This window comes from Hyperoodon ampullatus (genome assembly GCF_949752795.1).
Source record: "Hyperoodon ampullatus genome assembly, chromosome: 11".
NCBI classification, from domain to species: domain Eukaryota; kingdom Metazoa; phylum Chordata; class Mammalia; order Artiodactyla; family Ziphiidae; genus Hyperoodon; species Hyperoodon ampullatus.
In genome coordinates this window covers 75,871,859-75,888,816 of record NC_136924.1, presented here as the reverse complement: position 1 = coordinate 75,888,816, position 16,958 = coordinate 75,871,859, and the positions used below count along the sequence as shown (strand labels likewise).

Sequence of the window (16,958 nt, the reverse complement as noted above, 5' to 3'; positions counted from 1 at the left end):
TAGTCACAGCTCACAATTTTTGTTTTATTTAGTTTTTGCTTTAAGCTTATATCCTAATTATTTCTTTTCCTTGCCTTTAAAAAATTTATTTCTGATGGATTTATTTTGAGTGCTTAGAGTTTATCTGTTTTAGATTTATGCATTATTTCCAGTAGTTGGTTTAGGTGTGGTATATATTTGGTTTTCAGCCATTTTGCTCTTCCAAGGACGTATTCTCTGATTCCTTGAGCACCACTGATTGGGGGAAAGCTCTTTTCCTGCTGAATTGACATTTAGCTTTCATGGATGCGGAAACAAATTAAACCCAGTGGAGAGTATGTAACCAAGAGATTTCAATCCTATAATTGCATAAGGCCCTAATGAAAATTTGAAGTTTAGTAGCCTCTCCCTCTCCTTCCAAATCAACAAAAACAGTAAAAATGAATTTATATAAGTTTAAAAAAATTATTACGTGTACATTTATAAGACAATTGATTTTGAAAACTTTATTTTCAAACTAAGTTTGGCAAATTTGAAAATTTTATTTAAGAAGATCTAAATACAAAACCAGTTTCACTTCTGATGTGGATTGTAAATCAGAAAAGAACTTACTGATACAGCTTAGATTTCTGGAATGCGTTATCTTGAATTTTCAAGTTAACTTTCAAGCTTTATTTTCTCTTTGTCAAGTTAAGCCTCATGTGACCTTTCTCCCTGAATGAGCAGTGGACGCTATCTGACATGTTAGGACTTTGTACCTCCAAGGGTAGATTTACAGGACAGCTTTTAATTGGCCTGTATTGCCTTGTTTAAATAGCCAAACACCTGCTAGGCAAGCCCCTGCGCATGTGAGTGGCTATATGTTGTTCCTTCCTTTAGGATTTGCAAGGCTGGAGCACAAAGACAGCGATTGTTACCCAATAAGCAGTAGTCACACACTTCTACCAATCGCCTTAGGAGGGCTGGTTACCATGGAATCCACCATCTGTTCACTCCCCGCCGGAATGTGATTATCCTTGCTGGGCTGGAAACTGGGAGCGTGTGCTGTGTGAAATTATCTGCAATGGACTGGGTTAATGGGAGGCTAGATTTGGCTCACTAGAAGAACAAATGAAGGGAGTTTTACTTCTTAACCATTTGTGACTTCTAACCAAGAGGAATAAATTCAGCTTTTTATAAGGTAAGTAATCCTAGTACTGTGTATCCAGTTTGTGCTACATTTGGTGTGGGGCATTATCTCTATGTGGTCCAAGGAGAGGGAGCTATAAGCTTTTCTGGAAAGAGCCTCCAGCATTACACACTTCTGTTGATTGATTTTAAGCAGCTCAGTTATACCTATACAATTACAAGTTGATGTTGGAAAAAATGAAAGAATTGTTCTTTAATCTTTAAAATTTTTTCATGCCTGTGAAATTGTATTATGACCACTGAAATTGGCAAAAAGACCATCATTTTAAATGGTTTCTCAGAGTGAATTGTACCAATATGCTTTTTGAAAAACACCCATGACCACAACGTGTTCAATGTCTTCTTCAAGTAAAAAAATGTCTCAGGTCAGGGACATTTGTAAGTTATGATTTTATTAATCATTATTCTGGCCCACATGACTGACCTACTATTACTAGCTCATGTTTTGTAATGTGATGTTTATGCAGTTTTATTTTGCAATGCTTTTGCACAAGTTTCAAGGGCCTGAGCATGTGGAACAATGTGACAGTGCTTTAACGGCAGGCATGTAGGCATAAGTGATAAAGGAAGGGGCAAAGCTAGGAAGATCTGCTTCTATTTCAAGGGCTGCCTTTGTTTTTCTGTTTGAACAGTCCCTTAAAATGTGTGGTGCATATTGTAAGCAGTAGAAGGAGATTTTGGTGCTAACAAATGGATGACTGACATTTTTCTGTGTGGCTAAGAGGTTGGTAGCTCAAACAAGGGACTTCTCTGTCCTTTGTAAAGCAGCATTGTATCCCCTTCCCCAAAACTGTGCCCTAAAACATGAAAGTGAAAAACAAAAAGAGTGCTGTCTATACTCTGGATACTTCTTTTGTGTAAGTTTTCCTATCATTTAAACCGTAGCGCCAGGGATCTGTGAGTCTAGCTGGGTCTGCCATTTTTATTTGATATAGGAAGGGGTTGCAAGGAGAGGATTTGCTAATGCAGCTTTAGTTCCTCTAATTCTGCTGTTCTGCTGTCATCTTGGACATTCATGCCAGTGGGTCAGTGGCTGCCCAGAGAGCTAGAAAAGGTCATTGCCAACAGGCCCTACTTGTTTGATTTTCTCTTTTTTTTATTATTATAATATAAAATTAGATAACCTTGTATTGGTCAAGGACTCATGTTCTTACTTCAAGAAAAGGTTTTCAGGCCTGACTGCTAATTGTGGGTTCTTGGTATTGTAGTTGACTTATTGTAGCTAAAATTCTTACTTTCTTTTGTGCTTACTGGTCTAATTAATACATTATATTATTCTTATTATTCTAAAGTTTTTTAATATGCAAAATTAGATTAGGTGCATACTAGCTCTAAAAAGGCATCTTTTTCAGTAATAATAGATATGTATCTGCCTGAAAATTTCCTTGGCAGCATCTGTAAAAAATTTTAAGTGAATGTTGTAATATTTGGATGAAATTTTCACCCATAAAAACAATTGTTCATAAGCAATATAAGTTTGGGGAGGAAATGAGATAATTTAAGAACATTAGGCTGTTTATGTTGCCTTGATTACCTTGTGTCGTAGAAACCTGCAAAAGCCTATGAGTGAATGGGTATGAAGTGTGTGAGCATCTGTGTGCCTGGGATGCAGTTGAGGTGAGCTGGGCAAATTAGTACACTTCTCAAGTTCTCTAAGTGTTTGTGAATTTCCTTACTATTTTGATTGTTACTAAGTTAAAGTTATAAGATTGTGTTTTTTTAAGTGGGTATTTATGTCAGAATGTATCCCAGTATTTTATAGGTATTGGCAGGCATTTAATCATTTGTTTTCACTTGTAAATATGTTTATTAATATGTTTCTTTTTTTTTGAAAAGTCTATTCATAAAACTTTTATTCCACTTACATGAACTTAATACACGTGTTCTTAACAATTATGCTTGGATTGTTCATGAAAATCTCATAAGACATTAAACAAAGCTAGCTATCATCTCAAGTTATTTCCCTGTTAACTATTTTTACAGCACATGCATGTTAGGCAAGTATCAAAAAAACACACACACAAAAAACCCAAAAAACAAAACAAAACAAAACAAAACAAACCCCACAAAAGCAAAAAAAACCCCTAAAAATGTTAAATATATTGGTTTTTTGTTTTACTGCTGCGCTTGATATACATGAAGTAATGAATATCAAGCAATTCATTTTTACTGCATCTTTACTTGTACATTTGTTCTTAGGTTGCCTAAAACATTTAAATACAAATAAAATGAGTGTAGCAAAAATAATGAAAACAAACAGCAGGTAACTTTACAAATAATGGAATGTGAACCGTTTCTGCCCTTATCCAGAGTAAATTGGGTCACAACTAAAGGAACACTTCTGTAGCTGTAGTCAATGGTGTGCACATTGAGACTGAGTATTCCACAGATAACACATGGTTTAACATGTAATATCCATGGGATATCTATTTCTACTATAGCCTTATAAGTGCTCCAAACCTTAAAGTACCCACAGCTACACCTGTGACTGGAACCAATTATCCCTTTTATTCCCCACCAGGACAAACCAATACGAGGCAGTTTTCTTTGCTTAGACATGGAAGCAGTTTTAACCCTGGCCCTTGTGAAGCCACAATGTACCAAAAGTACTATGCCAAACATTTCTAACTTGTATAAAAATTCCACATCCCCATATTGGCCACCTCAAGATGAAAACAGGTAACTCCCTAAATGTTAACTGGCCCTACTTCCCTAATATTAAACATAAAAACCACATGGGAAATACAGAAGTTCAAATAGAAGTAACATAAACCTGTCATAAATCATAAACAAAAAACTATTTGTGGGACAGCATGGATGACAAATGGTCTACTGTGTAAATTTTAGAATGAGGCAGACAAAAGTTGGAAGGCCTTTTAATTTTCCCCTCCTTCTCCTGCTTCAGCTTCGTCTCCTTGGGTATCCGATATCCACAATGTCAAGTTGTCTCTCAGTTACTGCATTATTATTAGTGTGCTGTCTTTGTATGACTCTTCACTTAATGTATCAAGTTCAGCAGTGGCTTCATCAAATGCTGTTTTTGCAAGAGAGCAGGCTTTCTCAGGGGAGTTCAGAATCTCATAATAGAACACAGAGAAGTTAAGGGCCAGACCCAATCTGATAGGATGTGTTGGCTGCATTTCCTTTTTGCTGATTTCAAAAGCTTCTTGGTATGCTTGCTGTGATTGATCCACAATCCCTTTCTTGTCATCATCAGCAGCAACCTCAGCCAAATAGCGGTAGTAGTCTCCTTTCATTTTCAAATAGAAGACTTTGCTCTCTGCTTGTGAAGCATTGGGGATCAAGAACTTTTCCAAAAGAGACAGTACATCATTGCAGATACCTCTTAGCTCGGTCTCAATTTTCTCTCTGTATTCTCGAGCCATCTGCTGTTTTTTCTCAGCACCTTCCGTCTTCTGCTCAATACTTGAGACGACCCTCCAAGATGACCTACGGGCTCCTACAACATTTTTATAAGCAACTGAGGAAGATTCCTCTCCTCATTGGATAATTCAGCTCCTTGCTCAGTTACAGACTTCATGCAGGCTGCCATGTCGTCATATCGCTCAGCCTCCTCGGCCAGTTTGGCCTTCTGCACTGGCTCATTTTTATCCATGACTGGATGTTCTGTGTCCTGAGTGGGTGGCGACGGACGGACGGGGCTCAGCAGTCTCCTATTAATGTGTTTCTTGCATGATTTTTCTGAGTAATAAAGAATAAAGCCACAGGGGTGTTCAAAATGTGTTGAAAAACCTTGTTCCATCAGCCACTGACAAGACAAGAAGCTTAGGGTTACACTTCCTGAAATTGGTGAAGAGGAATGGGCAGTGGGACAGTCCCTGAAGCACCTGTGAGTCCCATGACGTTAGTTCCCTCAAGGGGGTGTGGTTTTTGGACCTGGTATCTCTTATTGCTCATGGTGATGTGTTCACTTCGATTCACAAACTGTCAGTGGTGAGACCCACCACCATGTCCACAGTCTTGTGGTAACAAGTTGAGAATGTCAGGTCAGCTATGAAGCACTGCTTCCTGGTTCCCACTGTCCTTGTCTCTCAGGGTGGAGGGAGGTGCTAGATTTCAGTGCTTTGTGACCCTTCTTCCAACTCTTCAGACTCTGATGGCATGACGCTTTTCAGTCCTTCAGTGCAACTTAAGATTTTACTAAATGGCAAGTTTAGCTTTATGTTTGTAAATATGTAAAGCAACCCTTATTGAGAGTTATTTCTTATAAACGTATTATATAGATGACAAATTGGAAACTCTGAATAAAGTGCCTGGAATGATTCAAATCCATAACAGTCTGAGTGGACAGCATGTCAACCCACCACTAGTTCGGTACAAACAGTCAAGTCTTTCTGCTTCTTTGACACATTATGCTGGAATGCTGCCTGACTTAACTATTTGAATAAATAGACCACAGAGCTCATAAACAGCAGTTAAATTATTACATTTTTCTTCCTGTTATCGCCATATTCTGTCTAACTTCTAAATTGAGTCTTTTTTGCTTTTGGGATACAGATTTATAATTCATTTTTGCCGTTCACTATTTTCGGCCATGGTGGTCCATTTGGCCCTTGCGCTGAGATGATGGAACACTAGGGATTTGAAGGAAAGGAGTACCTGTTGATGCTGTCATTGCTGATGCTGCTTTGTTCACATGTCCCTGGTGTTGAAGCTGTTTGCATAAAAATGTGACTTTTTAAAATAGATGTAGTAAAAATTGCCTTCTTTTGCCCTCTCCTACAGTTCCATATTACCATGGTTTCAAGAAACGCTTAGAATGAGTTAATTTTGTGCATCAGTAAGAATTTTGCATTGCTGTGTTAGATATAGAGCTACAGGGTGTGACACCTGTATACAATGTGCACATGAATGTTGTAAACTCACCCAAAAGCTATGGCTCAAAGGTGGTTGCATTTGGCAGGATTTTTCTTTCTGGGAGTGTGCCATATATTTGATTATCATCAGTTTCTTCTGAGATATTTCTTCTTCTGTTTTTATACCTGCTTCTATGCTTCTGTAAAATAAAAAGGCAAACTTTCTATAAATTGGCAATGGGTCTATGTAGGCAGCAGCAGATCCTTGGAACAGTTTTGTGTAACACACTCACACCTTTCTCATTCAGTTGTCGCCACTTTAAGCCCAGTGATGGCTTGATAGAGTTGTATGAGGGTATCTAGCAATACCTTATCCTTAGAAAAATTCCATATTTTTACAAATAACCCCTACTCTGTGGGGGCTGTAATTGTTCTATTGTAATAAAGGTGTTGTTACTTACTTCCCCTGTAAGCAGTTGTTTCCTTCCTCCATGTCTGCTTAAACCCTGTGCTCTTTTAAAATTTTTGCCAATTTCCTGATCCTGAACCCAGATTTATTTCCATAAAGATGTATTTCCATAAGGCAAACAGATGGAATCTATTAGAGATTTTTTAGATCCCTATTATACATCGCTAGATGTTTATTTTCACATAATTTAGAGATTGGGAGGATCTGTCAGAGAAGAATCTGAGGTCCATAAAGATTAAGCAGCTTGTCCAAGGTCACAGAACTTGAGTTGCAAAAACAGCTGATGTTGAGTATTGCATGAGGAATACCAAGATATGGGTAAAGCCAACTGACTTCCTACATTGTTACCTTGATGAGGAACAGAACATTGGGGTATCACCCTAAAGTCTCACAGATGCAATTTTCAATGTGCCCAAGGGGAGGGCAGCTTTGAAAGATGATTCCCTCAGTAACCAAGGTCATAAGAAACATATATTTTTCATAACTGCCTAAACTTTTTTAAAAAATGTAACTGCCAAGCCACCTAGATGTTTGTTTTTTAGTTTGCAGGGTCTCGCCCTTGTATCTGTATCTATAGAAGTAAAATCATGATCAGGATGTTGCTTGGTGATTATGGAGCCCAGAGCAGGTAGGGGTGGAGCACTGAGGAAGGACAGCCTGAAGGACAAATACAGTTCCGTTCTAGGGCACACTTGTCCCCTGGTTAGTATATTTCTGTTGTGAGTTAATGCACTTTCTTCTGTGGACATTGCTGGAGACACACAACCTGTGTTTGCTTATCCAGCCTCCCTTCCCTCTGCTCTGCTCACCCCACCCATCTGCTTCACCTTGCTCAGGACCACCCTCCTGCCTATTGAGACATTGCTTCTTCGGCTGTGTTACTATTATCAGTGTTAACCTTTCATTCACTTATCAAATATTTATTGAACATGTACTCTATGCTGGGCAGTGTTGCATGTGTGGAGGACAGGGCATGGAACACAATGGGTGCCAGGGTCTTTAGTGAACTTACATAATAGAGGGGGAGATAGATAATACACAATTAAATAAATGAACAGTGTAATTTCTACTGTTGGCAGTGAAAACCTGGGAGTACTATTTGCCTTCTCTCTATAGGATAATTTTTTCTTTGATCTCTTCCATTCACTCTCTCACTCCTCACATTCATTTATTCAACAAGTGATTAAAAGAAAACAACACTTTATTGAGGCATGATTGACATACAAAAGGCTGAACATATTTAATGTATATAACTTGACTAGCTTTGGAGATAAGTATACACTTGTAAAACCATCACCCTAATCTATGCCATAAACATATTCATCACCTCCAAAAGAAGACTTTTTGCATGTCCATCTGCCCTTGCTAGGTTCTGGATAAAGAACATGATTAGAAATGGTCTGTACTCACATGGTGCTCGACTAACAATCTGTTAACCATTCAGTTGCATTCAGTATGATTGGTGACACAGTGGAGGGGTGTAGGAGACAGGAACAGGTGATTGACTACAGGTGAAGTGGGCTGGGAATTATAGTCTGAGGCAGCAAAAGCAAGGAGGCATGATGGGCCTGGGAACTGCTGGTAGCTGAGTAGAATTTGAGCTAAGGTAGGGCAGGATTTGAGAATGGAGACCTTGGTTGCATAGAAATTTTTACTGTATCCTGTAAAGAATGAGGAACCTTTGAATAGTTTTAAACATTCAAGGAATAGATCTTCAGTTTTGTCATCTAAAAAGATAACTGGCAGTTAAAATGATGGAAACGTTGGAGAGAACAACATCCAAGGCAGCCTGAGTTGTTCTTTTTCTCATCATCTTCATCCATAGCAGGCCAGAATTTTTCTTCTTCTATCATTACCACCACAATATAATTAAGTCATATCTTATTCTTGATATTTAGATTCTAAAGTCAGCACATTAAGTAAAACTTGTATAGAGTCCAAAAAGTCCTTGAGAATTCCCTTAGGAAGGCATAGCTTTGGAGATCAACTCTCTCGTTAAGACCAATCCAGTATGTGTGTTTTTTTCAGGATTGGAATAGATTGCTGCTTCTTCGCTTTGGCACCAGAAGGAATAATTCCTTTTGTATTTCGGGGTCATGCTGTATGCAGTATGAGGGAGCAGCAGGTTCATGATCTCTCGGTCTCACTCCTACAACAGAGCACATGAGCATCGTTGCCTGAATGACTTAAACTATTGCACCTGTGATTGTGCGCTCTCTTGTGCAGCTGTTTTATATTTGCAAAGCATATGTAGTTCAATTCGAGCCAGTTTAAATACACTTATAACAACTGCTATAATTGCGATACCAACTTTCAGTGTTTTCTGTATGTCAGACAATGCAAAGTACATTTATCATCTCATTTAATCTTTAACAAACATTTGAGATAATTGGAATTTATCCTCATTGAACAAATAAAACTTGCTATTAGATACATACTATTTTCAAGTTCACTAGTAATTAAATGATTAAAACCCTGATCTATTCTGCTTCAATCTCATATTCTTAAAAGCTCAGTTTCAATTAGAAAGCCATTGCATTAACCTAGGCCAAAAAATATAAGAAACTTAAACATCATAGTAGCAGAGTTATATAGAAACAAGATTCCAAAGAGATGGAGAGAATTAATAACTACTGTCTTTAAGAAGCCTTTAGGTAGTTAGTAGTTGTCCAGGAACATGAACAAATATTTCAAAAAAGAAGAAACACAAATGCCTAATAAATGAGAAAAAAGTTTTATATAACTGGCAGTCAAAGAAATATACAAAATATTCTTTTATTACATTGGGAAAAATTTCCTGAATGGTTATATTTTGGATTGGCGCCCTTATATACATCAGATAACAATGTAACTTCAGATGACAGTGTAAATTGATATAATTTTTTTGGGAAACAATGTAGTAATATGTATTATTTGAATTAGAGAACATTTTGTTGCAAGGAATAGAAGAATCCCACTATAACTCAAGAGAAAAGGGGGATATATAGAAATAATAAAAAGGTGTCTCTAGGAGCCAAGGGACAGTAAGTTCATCCAGGCCTCTCAGGAGCCTGGAACCAGGACAGTTACAACTCCATGTCCTTCAGACCGGCCTCTTCTGCATCTGTGTGTGGATGGCAAAAAAACATGGCTACCACAAATCTCAGTTATACCAGTTCTTAGTACCAGTGCCTAGCAGAAACGCAGAAGTTCCAATTACTGATTCCTTGGAGCTAGACTCTGATGGGCTAAGCTTTGGTCAGCACTTACCCTTGGTCCCATTAGAGGAACACAAGGTCACTTGACTTAACTACCTACTAAGAATGTCCTGTGAAACAGGAACTCTTTGAAAGGGGAATAATTAAAACAAGGAAATAGAAGAACACACTTGCTCCGTGTGTCAGTAGAGCTAAAGATGTTTATGTCCTTTGATCTCACAGTTCCAGTTTTAGAAATCTACCAGTAGGAAGTTATTAAGTGATCTAGTGAATGATTTATCACATCACATCAGGTGCTCCAGTGGGAATGGGAAGAAATGGGAAACCACTAACATGTTCAACAATAGAAAAATGGCTAAATGGATTATGATTTGTTCATGAGATTGTAAATTATGCAAATATTAAAAACATGTTCTCAAAATATATAGGAAGATGCTTACAATGAAATGTAAGTGTATATACATGTTGTATGTATGCTGTACTAGGTTACATTTTATATAATACATAGAAAAAATACTAGAGAGAATTACATCAAACATTATTACTAGATTTTAGAATCACTTTTTTTGTCTTATAATTTTTCTATAGATTTTAAATGATTAACAAAGGCCACGTAGTAATTTTATTTATTTGCTTATTTATCAAATTTTATTTATTTTTGGCTGCGTTGGGTCTTCGTTGCTGTACGTGCGCTTTCTCTAGTTGCGGAGAGTGGGGGCTACTCTTAACTGTGGTGTGTGGGCTTGTCATTGCAGTGGCTTCTCTTGTTGCGGGGCACGGGCTCTGGGCGTGCCGGCTTCAGTAGTTGTGGTGCATGGACTTAGTTGCTCCGCGGCATGTGGGATCTTCCCGGACTAGGGCTCGAATCCGTGTCCCCTGCATTGGCAGGCGGATTCTTAACCACTGCGCCACCAGGGAAGCCCATATAGTAATTTTATACTTATAAAAAATACTCAAAAAAGCAAATTACAATCCGGTAGGAAGGATAAACTTGTTCTAGGTAAAGTAATAGTAACCAATATGAGCTAGTACGTATTAGTGTTACAGATCGTGTAATAAAAAATTAAGGATGGATTTCCTAATAGACTTTTTAAAAGTAGAATGATCTATTCAAGAGCTATTTTCCTATCACTGGTGTTGTTCAAATAGAAATTAGACAAGCATTTATAAGAGATACTCTAGAAAAGATTCATCTATCAGGTATGAAGAATTAGATGACTTCTAAAGTCCTTTTCAACCCCCATGTTCTGTTAGGAAAACAGATTTACTCTGGAATGATTGTTTTAAAAAATTCAATTAGATGTTAGGGGAAGGTATACAAAGCAAGTAGCTTTTGTGAAAGAGATATGAAATTCTCATATAGGAGATGCCAGAGTCTGTGGGATTAAGCAGGAGGAAATGAATTTCAGTCACATCTTGAAAGAGGTGATATGCAGGGATTGGATTATGTGATGGAAGTTCTTTTAAGGTCTACAGTGATTGATACTAAGGCAGAATTACGATTCCACTGGCCATTTATGGATAAGGGAGAGTACCCAAGTTGACTTGACAAATGAGAGAGCATTTTCCTTGTTCATCCTCTAGTGAGTGAAGTGGTACAAAACCTATACTTTTGAAAAAGAGAGCAAAGTCAAGCCAGTCTGCTTGTTTGTGGGCCTAACTGCATTCTAGAAAAGAAACTTTAGGATTAGCCGCCATGATTTTTATGTTTTGGTGGTTATGTTAAATTATGGCAGTAATACATTAACAGCTATTCCATAAATTGAACCTGCTTGTTTAACTCTCAGACATTAGAAGTCTTTGAAATTACAAAGAACTGCACAGGAGCCAAAGACTTTTAATTTTACTGAGGTGTGTGTGTATGTGTTGTTGTTGCTGTCATCTTTTTGCCAAAGTAAAGTAATACTAAAGGTATATTCTTTCTGTTTATTACAAAAAGGCATAGCTCCTTAAAGAGTAAGTTGATCTCAGGGTTGAAACTTAGTTTAGCCTTTTCTGTAAAGCTGATTTTCCCTCTCTAAAAAATTGGAATAGACATAAAATTATTGCTGTAAAATGATCAATAATATAGCTCTTCCTTGATTTATTTTTCTGCTTTCTGATCATTGTATACATTAAGTCTCTTCTGTGATGATTAACAGCTTCTAGACTAATTTTGATGAGTACATCCTAAACTCAAGGTCATGGCCACTTTGAGGGCTCGAGGAGTGGCATACTTATGTTTAAGCTCACTTAGCTTCAACCTTCAGGTATCTATTGGTGCTACAATATTTGGGACTTTTCTTTTCAGATTAGCACTCCCATTCCCTGTTAGAGTTTGTTACTGCTTTCTTGTCACAGAAAATTACCAGAATAGTTGCTTCTTCTTTCAGAAGAACCAGTTCTGTACCATGTAAAACAGCCACTAGCTAATTCAATAGTTTGACTTTGTGAAAGACTGAGCTCTTTGCCTCCCAGGGAGAATATACATTTTAACATGAGTAAAAACTGACTTATTTTGACTAGGTGGAAATGACAAGAGGACAGAGTAAAGGATGATGATTTGAAGTATATGCAATGGCTCCCTACTTTTCCTGCATTTTTTTCAGCCATCCAGAACTATCCCTTTTGATTGCCCATAGGTATAATACATTTTCACAAAAGTTATTCTATTGTTTGTGAACACTTGCAGAAAGGGGGAAGGGCATGATATTTGCATAAAATTTCTAGTGGAGAACAGATCAAATGGGATCTCCTTTTGATAAAGTTAGATAGGTTTATCTCCTGGTCCAGGCTTCCCAGGCATTCATTTCATAAACATTTAAGTGTTTTTCTTAGTGTCTAGCAATGGTCTTGCTCTCAGTAAGCTCACTTGAGTAACTAAGTATAATGCAAGGTCCTAAGACTATATACAAAGGTGTGTGCAAAGTGCTGTGATTTCACAGAGAGGAAGGACTCATGCCCAGGCCAGAGAATCTGAAAGATGTCACTTTGGAGCCAGCTCTGCGCTGCATCTTAAAGGTGAAGGGAGGGATTTGCCAGGTGGAGAAGGAAGGGCATTTCCTATCAAGGGAACAGCTTTAACAACTGTTTAAAAAAAAAAAAAAACCACCCACCAAAAGAACAATACACATTTGCAATACAAGAAAGTTGATGTAACTAGAGTATTGGGAATTGGGATTGGGTACAGGAGTGGAGTGGTTAGGATTTGTAAGATAAATGGCATCAGATTGTGTTAGTGTTAACCATGTCTTGGTGGGACTTTATCCTTTTGGCAGTGGAGAAAGCTCTTCAGGATTTTTAAACTGGCAAGCAGGAGGTCCTTTATACATCTTGGAAAAAAGACCTTAATAGCACTATAGAGGAAGGGCTAGTGTAGCAAGGTGCAGGAGCCGTGGCATTTTTATTTTATTTTATTTTTTTTTGTGGTACGCGGGCCTCTCACTGTTGTGGCCTCTCCCGTTGCGGAGCACAGGCTCCGGACGCGCAGGCTCAGCGGCCATGGCTCACGGGCCCAGCCGCTCCGCGGCATGTGGGATCTTCCCAGACCAGGCACGAACCCGTGTCCCCTGCATCGGCAGGCAGACTCTCAACCACTGCGCCACCAGGGGAGCCCATATTTTATTTTATTTCTTGATTACCAAAGCAAAGACATTGATAAAGCAAATACAATCTGCAATAATAAATACATCTGCAATAGATGCTAAATAGATGATGAGCTTCTTGAATTAAGACAGTGGCACAAAGATGTAGAAGAGATAAGGAACTGAAAAGTATATAGGAGTAGAATTGTTAGGACTTGGTGATTAACTGGATGTGTGGATGGGATGAAGGAGTGCGAAGTGTCAGGGACAGCTCTGAAGTGTCCAGCTTGGATAGCTGCCTAGATGTTACATCGTTAGCCATGGGGGAAGCAGGCTTGAATCCTATTTTTGATTCAGGAACTGTATTAGATATCTTCATTACATGTCTAGCTGATTTAAATCTATGGGTGAACTTTATATTTTTTACAATTTTAAAAACATGCCACAAATTCTTAGTATGATAAAATGTATGTTTCCATTTTTAAAAAAGGGAACTATGACAGCAAAAGGAAAATAATCAGATGTTTTTAAGTGGCTCCTAATTTTTCTTCGTGTATCATACATCAAATTCTAGCACTTTCTACCATTTAAAATTAATTTTTGCCTATCAACAGGTGATTAAACACATGCTGTGAAGTGAAAGCCAAAATTAACACAGGATTCTTCTGAGTTCACAGTGTAACTTGGAAAAACCAATGTTTATGCAAAATGTCTAAATATATTCAAGCAGGAAATTAGTCCTATATATTTCAGTAATAAAATACTGAAGTAGTGTGAATGTTGAGGCAAGGAATGTGTCTACAACCAGTAACTTGATTTTAATAAATAATGTGCTGTTAATGCCAAATTAGTATATGATGTAATAATTAAAAGTGTCAAAATCAAAACCTAAACTCTCTCAGAAACCAGAAGAAAAATAACAATGGTAATCAGGAAAAAAAGCCCTTTGAAAAGTTATAGGGTGTGGAACTAATTTCCCTATCTAGAGCTGGGGTTAATATCGTTAGCATTTTCTATTTGCACTTCATTTGCAAGATCTTTTAGACACCATCCTGGTTAATAGTGATTATGGTGAAACTGACAAAGGTTATCTATTCTAAACATGTATGCTTGCTTACATTGATGCATACCATAAACTGCGAAATGTGTAAATTATAAAGTGATCTTTTAACATGAACTCTTACATTTAAAATATAATAAAGTTTATTTTAATAGAATAAAATCTCTCATTTCAAATTCCAGGGTAGTTATTAAATAATTTATATATAAATGATAAGAGTAAAAATTCTTTTCTAATAGACTGTTTTGGGCATACCAAAACTTTAATTCATTATTTAAATGAATAAAAGAATGGGAAACTTAGCACTTTGGTTTGAGATGGTAATTTATCTAATGAATACGTATCTATGACATAATATTGGGAATATTACTACATAATACTGTAGTAGGCCTGGAAATTACCATAATTTCAGGTCTAGTATGTTTTTAGTGAGTACCCCAAAAAGTGCTTAAGTGCGTAGTAAAGCTTCTTTATTAACTCATTCAGATTAGCAAATAAGCAAATATCGTGTGGCCTCTTTCTACTTTGAACTGACCTTGTCTTGGGGGAAGGACTAAAGTTATAAAGTTAATTTATTAAACTATTAGGTTGCTTCTAATTTTCTCCTTTTCTAAATGATGTTATGCATTCATCTTTTCTTTTTATATATATGGTTTCTTTCTTATTTTTTTAAATAGTCTTTATTGGAGTATAATTGCTTCACAGTACTGTGGTAGTTTCTGTTGTACAACAAAGTGAATCAGCCATATGCATAAATATACCCCCATATCCCCTCCCTCTTGAGCCTCCCTCCCACCCTCCCACCCTCCCTATCCCACCTCTTTAGGTTATCGCAAAGCATATGCATTCATCTTTATGTGTATACTTGGTTTAGGATAGCTTGCCCAAAGTGGCAGAGCTAGGTGATGTGCAGTTTTCTAGCATTTGATATGCATTACTATTTTGCCTCCTCAATGCCCGTTTCATTTTACCTGCCACTGGGTGTGCTTGAGATGACGGTTTCCTTACGATTGGACCTTATAATTCAATTGCATTTATTCTAATCCAGGGCTAAAAAATTTTATTCTTTGAAATTTTTTTTTTTTTTTTTTTGCGGTACGCGGGCCTCTCACTGCCGCGGCCCCTCCCGCCACGGAGCACAGGCTCCGGACGCGAAGGCCCAGCGGCCATGGCTCACGGGCCCAGCCGCTCCGCGGCATGCGGGATCCTCCCGGACTGGGGCACGAACCCGTGTCCCCTGCACCGGCAGGCGGACTCCCAACCACTGGGCCACCAGGGAAGCCCTATTTGAATTTTTTTCTTTTTATTATGGTGATGACATTCTTTTTCAAATATTTCTTTACCAATATTATTCGCAGTTACTTTTAGATGAAAATATAATCATGAAATTTTCTTAATTTTTCATTATAATAATATCCTTAGAATCAAACCATAGGGTTAGGTAGTCTTCATATTACCTAGACTGATCTAGAGAATATGATTAAAATTTTGGAAGAATTCAACTTAAAATTGTTCTGGAGATTTTTTGTTTTCAAATTACTTTCATGTATTTATTTTTAACTTTACTATAATGCATTTACTGTTTGTGCTGCCTACTTTCTAAAGTCATAATTTTAACATTGGTACAATACATTTATGTCAATGTTATGACTTATCTTAATTTCAGGAATAACCTGAGGATTGAAGGGTTATTAGATGAAAGACCCTGTGAAAAACTACCTAGGAATATAAATACTACTTGTCTTCCAGAAGTTTCCTTCTCCAGAGCAATTGTCTATAAAGGGTTATGTGCCCCCGTGGTACAAAAAAATTAACCATTGCAGTGTGGGAAGCAGATCCTAGAACTTGGAACATTTTGCCTAAGGAGTTTAAAAAAAACACTTTAACATTCCAAATATGTATAGACTTACTCTTGCACTTTCATTCAGTCCATGTGTCAAATACACCTAGTGTTTTAGGTACAGGTGAGGAATTCTGAGGGAAAAGGGGGGGTGTGAGCAGTGACAGGTTCATCTGTCTTCTTTCTGCCGTGACATTTTAGGCATTGCTGGTTAAATAGACTGAGATTACATTATCTTAGATGGTGGAATTCTGGCAATTAGTAATAAGTGACTTAGTAATAAGTGACCATAAACATCTTTTGTACCACCCAGAGATTTGCGAGTTATAGATGACATAGTACTTAAATGAGTTGTCAGACCAAAGACAGTGTATCTTCTTTTTTTAACAGAAACCACAAATGATCCCCATTTACTAGCCTTTCATGTGAAGAGAAGTAGACACAGTACATATTTAGCAGGTTCTTACCCAACAGATATATTTGACAAAAATAAACACAACCTATCTTTTTCAGGTATCTTTTTCAGGTAAAGGTGACATTTGAATCAGTGAGAAAGTAACTGCATTCAGCAGAGGGAAAGTGCTCTGTGGACAGAGCATTTTTTAAATGATTGTTTGGAAATGTTTCCATTACTGTGTCATTTTACCACCAAAATTGATACGTGTATCTTTTCCTTTTTAAAGTTGAAAAAACAGAAACAAAAAAGCAAACTAATTTCTGTGCACACATACAAACTTAAATACATGATTTTCTTATTTTAATTTTTATTGGCGTATAGTTGATTTACAATGTGTTAGTTTCAGGTGTACAGCAAAGTGAATCAGTTATACATATACATATATCCA

At 37.3% G+C, this 16,958-nt stretch overlaps 1 protein-coding gene and 1 pseudogene across 2 annotated transcripts in view; one reads left to right on the top strand and one right to left on the bottom strand.

Annotated features, from left to right (window-relative positions):
* Positions 1–16,958, top strand: part of FGD4 (FYVE, RhoGEF and PH domain containing 4) — a gene marked incomplete at both ends in the record, with an annotated part of 196,128 nt that overhangs the window by 79,752 nt on the left and 99,418 nt on the right. The window lies entirely within an intron of this gene.
* LOC307060642 (14-3-3 protein zeta/delta-like) lies at positions 4,044–4,834 on the bottom strand (annotated as a pseudogene). Its single transcript has one exon. The product of its transcript is annotated as a 14-3-3 protein zeta/delta-like (transcript).